This window comes from Neopsephotus bourkii, unplaced genomic scaffold, assembly GCF_033783945.1.
Source record: "Neopsephotus bourkii isolate Nb327-2 ecotype Australia unplaced genomic scaffold, CSIRO-AGI_Nbou_v1 NB_100, whole genome shotgun sequence".
NCBI classification, from domain to species: Eukaryota; Metazoa; Chordata; class Aves; order Psittaciformes; family Psittacidae; genus Neopsephotus; species Neopsephotus bourkii.
The window spans coordinates 53,623-59,851 of record NW_026900617.1 but is presented as its reverse complement, the minus strand read 5'-3'; the positions used below and the strand labels follow the sequence as shown (position 1 = coordinate 59,851).

General features: G+C 37.6%; 1 non-coding gene across 1 annotated transcript; it reads right to left on the bottom strand.

The window, feature by feature from the left end:
* Positions 1–5,705: 5,705 nt before the first annotated feature.
* On the bottom strand, positions 5,706–5,781 carry TRNAK-CUU (transfer RNA lysine (anticodon CUU)). Its single transcript has one exon. It is a non-coding gene; the product is annotated as a tRNA-Lys (tRNA).
* Positions 5,782–6,229: the final 448 nt, after the last annotated feature.

Below are 6,229 nucleotides of genomic sequence, written 5' to 3'. Positions count from 1 at the left end.
GTGAAAGGGAAATGTAAACTAAAAGGAGGGAACAAATGGCCCCAGTGCATTCATGTATCCTGTGGCAAGGAGCCCAGGGTGAAGAAAGTGAACGTCTATGTCACAATAGAAATACTTCTCACAGTAGTTGAGAACAACCACAGTGCTAAGCAACAAGGCAAGTAAGATTCATGAAGATTAATCAATTACCCAAACATATCCCTTTAAATTCCTTTTATAATTAAGGGAAAGAGAGATCACTATGTCCAAAGGACAGTTTGTGCAATCTAAAACCAGGTAGCTAAGATAGATCAGCTGGATTGCCATCTGGTCATGCCACCTTTCCTTCAATGATTGTGCAAGCCTAAACTGACCTGTACATCAAAGTTCAGATGCCTAAATGTAAGTGACAAATCCACACCGATGTGACTGTCACAATAACACCAGTTATTTAACTTAATGACAGAGTGAAGCAGTCAAAGAGTGTAACAGAACAGCCATAATGCTGGTCATTTCACAAAATGTCTGAAAATTTCAGTTATTTCATAAAATGACTGCTTTCACCATCTGACTGTAACATACAGCTAGAATTAGAAATGAAGAAGCTACAACTACATTCTCAGTTACTGCATTTGTATCTCAGCACAGTTGTTCTCTCACTGTGACTAAATTCTTGTGTAAGTTCTTATCAGGAAACTTTGCTATTGCAGTTTCTCTTTAGCAGATAACAGATTTTTGCTGTTCCGTTCCTCCCCCCACCCCCCACCCCCCATTGTTACCAAAACAATAATGATTATAAAAATCATAGAATAGTTAGGGTTGGAAAGGACCTTAAGATCAAGTTCCAACCCCCCTGCCATGGGCAGGGACACCTCTCCCTAAACCATATTACCCAAGGCCTCGTCCAACCTGGCTTTGAACACTGCCAGGGATGAAGCATTCACAACCTCCCTGTACAACCTATTCCAGTGCCTCACTACCCTAACAGGAAAGAATTTCCTCCTTATATCCAATCTAAACTTCCCCTGTTTAAGTTTAAACCCGTTACCCCTTGTCCTACCACTAGAGTCCCTAATGAAGAGTCCACCCCCAGCATCCCTATAGCCCCCCTTCAGATACTGGAAGGTTGCTATGAGGTCTCCATGCAGCCTTCTCTTCTCCAGGCTGAACAGCCCCAACTTTCTCAGCCAATCTTCAATGTGAGGGATGGCAGGGTTGCAGTATGTCATTCTGAACTCTGTGGTATTTTTTTATGACAAAGCATTTTATATTACTGTTTCCATTGCTTATCACAGACGCTGGTATTATAACTGTTTAAGTCAACTCAGCTCAGTTATTTACTAGGGTGGGTTCCACTGTTATTTGCTTGAGTAAAATCCTGTCCCATTTCAATGAAACTGGCTTATTCCTGCCAATCACTGCTACTTTATTAACTATTACACAATTCAGTCCATCAACATTAACTAAATTAATAATACACTGGATTCGTGTTAATTAAAAATTATGTTTTGCACACAAGCAGCTTGTTAGGATTATGTGCACAGATTAAAAAAAAAAAAAAAAAAAAAAAAGTGAAGCAATTAGAAAACAATCTAACACCTGAATATCTGGTCACATGAAATTTCAGATGTCAGAAACCTTCACCCTTGAATTCCAAGTTCAACACTTCTGGGCTATTCTGATTCTTGGTATTCCATATAACTTCCTGAAATATACTTTCTGTTTAAGGTCTTGACATTTGCTGATGAATATTAACTAGTCCAAGGCAGTGTTTACAAGAAGTTGTGCTTCCTTGTCTTCCTTAGCAACTTTCCTGTTGTTATTTTTTCATAGTGAACGGCTCTGGCGGCAGCAGTGAGATGATGGCTTTTTTATCTGATCCTTTGCCTGTAAGCTGCCTTCCCTAGGCTACTCTTGAATCTGCATTTTTTCATCAGGTTCTTTTCTTGAATAACTCCCAACAGAACATTTTACATCAGGGTCTTCTCTGTTATAAGCAGAAACAAACGGAACTCAGTGAAGCTGGACTGCTTCATAGCAGCTGGTGGTTTGGCCACTTGTTATTACTTCTTCACATAGCAAATTCATGTATATGACTGGAATTAATTCCTTGTTTAGTGGTTACTTGAATGCATTGACACTAAAATGCTTAACAGGCTGCAGCTTAGGAGTATCCTAGAAAAAAGAAAACAAACCGGAAATGGTCGAGAATGAGTTTGTAGCTATTAGAAAAAAGAGGGACAGAGAAAGGCAATGCTTAGCCAAGCCCTATGTGGAGACAAAATGATATTCTTTACCCTCTACTCAAATTCTTACCAGAGGGAAAAAAAATAATCATGTCCAACTCAGGTGTGAGCAGTTGAGTTTCAGAATGACCAAACAGGATTCCATTAAATGAGGGAAACTTTGGGGTTTCATGAAAAAAGAAATAATTCTAGGATTATTTGCAAATATTTTTTTTTCTGAAGGTATATGTATATTTTTTAAACATAGATGAGCTTGCTTTTCCTTTTTTATTTTTTTTTTTTTGTCTTCATCAGGAAGACTTGTGCTACAGATTCTACTTCAACTGGACAGTTTAAGCAAAAAATCCAGTGTTATTGTGGTCCATGGAATGTCCTATTATAGGGAAAAAAAAATAACTACTAAAACGCATGCATTGTTTGACAGCTAATCCTAACAAATAGACAGACCTCTGTAACTAATTGATTTTTCACTTGGCTGGTAGACTCAAAGAGATTTTTCTTCTTTTTGCTGAGGAAAAACCTGAAACAAACTGTGAGAGAAACAAAAGACCAATTTGTTTTGTTTTCGTATTTCTTAATTTGTTTGAAATTGCTGAAAGAGCTTTTAAAAAATGAAAGTTCAATTTTTCTTTGAAAATACAGTAGGAAATAATGTGATTTTGCCCATTCTTGAGGCACAGAATTATTTTTATACATTATGATTCAGTGTGTAAATAGTTGCTGTACGACAGCATCACAGTTCATGGGCTGATACCCTGTCTTGTCCCCAGGGTCCTGTCTGGTCATCCTAGACCTGCGCCTGACATTAGCTGCTTTCCCTGAGCCTTATCCTTCCCCACACCCACAGTCCTAGTCTAACCCTGTCACCATGGATCAGATAAATCATGGTAAAGAAAAACAAAGGAGCTGTTGCGTGATTTTATAGAATAGAATCATAGAATGGTTAGGATTGGAAGGGATCTTAAAGCTCATCTGATTCCAACTCACCTTCCACTAGATCAGGTTGATCAAAGCCCCGTTCAACCTGGCTTTGAACAGTTCCAGGAATGGGGCAGCCACAGCTTCTCTGGGCACCCTGTGACAGCGCTTCACCACCCTCACAGGGAAGAATTTTTTCTTAATATCTAATCTAAATCTTATAATGGTATACAGTGGAGTAACTGACCTCAATGTGGCCAAGATACTGAGTTCATAGTCAGAAAAGCATCTATGTATGTGTATGATACAAAGATATTATTCTAGATTCATAGAATTATAGAATGGTTAGGGCTGGAAAGGATCTTAAGATCATCTAATTCCAGTCCCCTGCCATGGACAGGGATACCTCATGCTAGATCATGTCACCCAAGGCTCTATCCAACCTGGCCTTGAACACTGCCACCCTCACAATAAAGAACTTCTTCTTTATATCTAATTTGAACTTGCCCCGTTTTAGTTTAAACCCATTTTCCCTTGTCCTGTCCTTACAGTCCCAGATGTAGAGTCCCTTTTCCAGCATCTTTGTATTATTGGTACTAGTATTTACATGATTTTAATTAAAGAAATGATTAAGATCTTTGCTGGGTAAAGAATATGTGAAAATAAATCTTATGGATTTAAAAAAAATAAAAATCTAGTAGTATAATCAAATACTAATGAGCACAAACTGATAGACATACTGAGTGCTCAGCAGAAGAATCTAGTAGTATAATCAAATACTAATGAGCCCAAACTGATAAAAAGTCATACTGAAAGCTCAGCATAAGAAGAGGTTTCTGGTATATCAAAAGACATGGTAGTTAAGTTTACTATTTCCTGGAGAAAAAAGTATTAAAAGAACAAATAAACACAATTGTTCCACAAAGGACTGCTTTTAAGAGCACAAAAACCTGCTAGTTCATAGGGCATGTGTCATTACTTGTCAAGATCAGCAGTAACAGTTTCAATTTTTTCCGTAAAAAATACTTTAGAAAAGTAATTGAAAATCTGGGGAGGTAACAAAAAGAGAAGAAAATAAGTATAATTTGATTTTTTTTAAAGAAAAAGTAAAAAGAATTATCATGGCAGTTATCACTTCCTAGGCCCAGCTGAAAACTGCTCCAAAATAATGGATTAAGTACTACAAAATAATAATTAGGGAACTTCTAGATAATTTTATATACACACTAAGCACTGTAGGCTTATTAAAACAAAATACTGGAGAGTCTCATAGCTTGAATCCTCACTGCATTGCACCTAATGTAGCATTCAGCATCTGTCAAAACAGAGAAAAGTAGATTTGTACCACTAGTAAGTGAAGAATTTTCTCTGAATAGCCTATAAAACCATCCATAGGAGGTGTCTTGAAGCTGTGGACCTACATCAAAATTCCTTTGCTGTGCATTTTAATAAAGCAGTTGAACATGTATTTATTGAAACAAAAATGTGTGTCCAGATATCTGAAGGGTGTGATTGTTCAGATGCTAATGAAAAATGTCTTGTGTTCTTAGTATGAAAATGGAGATTTTTTCAAGTCCTGAGAACATCCAGGAGATGGTAAGCATTTTTCTCAGACTTCTTAAATTTTCACCACAATGTTGTTTTGTTCTCACCGAGAAATTAATTTAGAGTTCATTCTTTGTCTGGGACACTGCCATAGCCTTGTAACATTACTGCATGCCACTACGGAAAAGAGTGAGTCATATTGCAAGGTTATGACTGTATAGGAGCTAGATATTGAATGGAATTTGCTGCCCACCTTCATTGGGAATGTCATCAACTTGAGTCTTTACCTGAAGATGTAAACCCCTGCTGGCAAAAATGATGCCTATACAACTAGACATTCCCCACCCCACCTCCACAGCCAAGTGGCATCAAACTTTTGCAGCTGTTTCATCTTCTCATAGTTCTTAATTATTTGGGTTGGCAAGAAGCAGTCTAGGCTAAAATAAGACCTTCATAAAGAAAAAAACCCAACAATTTTCACTTAAATGGCACCTTAAACCTCAAGAATTGAAAAGCTTTACAGATATTGAACAAGTCATCCTTGATAATGTAAACTTCTCAGCTGAGTAATTCTACTGAGGTTGACAAAATTACTTTCAGGCGTATGTGTCACCTCCTGAAGTAAAAGTGGTCAGGATTGGGCCATCGTGTTTACCATCCTGCTCTGAACTGCCAAAGTTTCATCTAGGGTCATTATTATAAAAAATCTCACAAATGGGGAAACTGAGACATCCAGAATTGATTTATTAAAGGTCATAGAATAAATCCTGGCTGCAGAAGCTCGATGAAATGTTTTCTAGCCCTTTTCTTTAAATATGATTAAAATTTTCCATCTTAAGTAATATGTGTTTATACAAAGTTTCTTAGAAAACAAGTAATAAGTAAATTAATAAATACCTGTATGTATAGATATATTTGATCTTAGGATTTCTGAAGTAGAGACTTCTTTACCACTTTACCCCATTGTCATGGTTTAACCCCACCCAGACAGCTTGTTACCCACTCCCCCCCTCTTCTTGCCCTCCAACGTGGGGCACGAACCCACGACCCTGAGATTAAGAGTCTCATGCTCTACCGACTGAGCTAGCCGGGCTCAGTCCAGGAGTAGGGGGAGGGCAAGAAGAGGGGGGGAGTGGGTAACAAGCTGTCTGGGTGGAGTTAAACCATGACACCCATCCACATGAACTGGTTAGCAGTGGAATGTACTTAGTTGAAAAACATTTTTCATTAAGATGTTCTCTGTGTCTGTGTGTTTGTAGGTAAGAAAGAAAAGGATAATCGTTTACTTTTCAATTAATTTTCAAGTGTGTAAGAAATTCCACATTGATGGTGACATACATTTTAGCATATGATGGGCCTATGGGATGCAAGAAGCGGATTATGAGCTGCAAGGTAAATAAGCAGCTGCTAACAATAAAGTATTTGGTCTAAGACAGAAAAAAATGAAAATAATTTTTTCATTAACATTAATAGCCATTTAACTTAAAGATCTGGAAACAAAGGGCCCAAAGGGAGGAGGTTATAGAGAGTAGGAGACATTT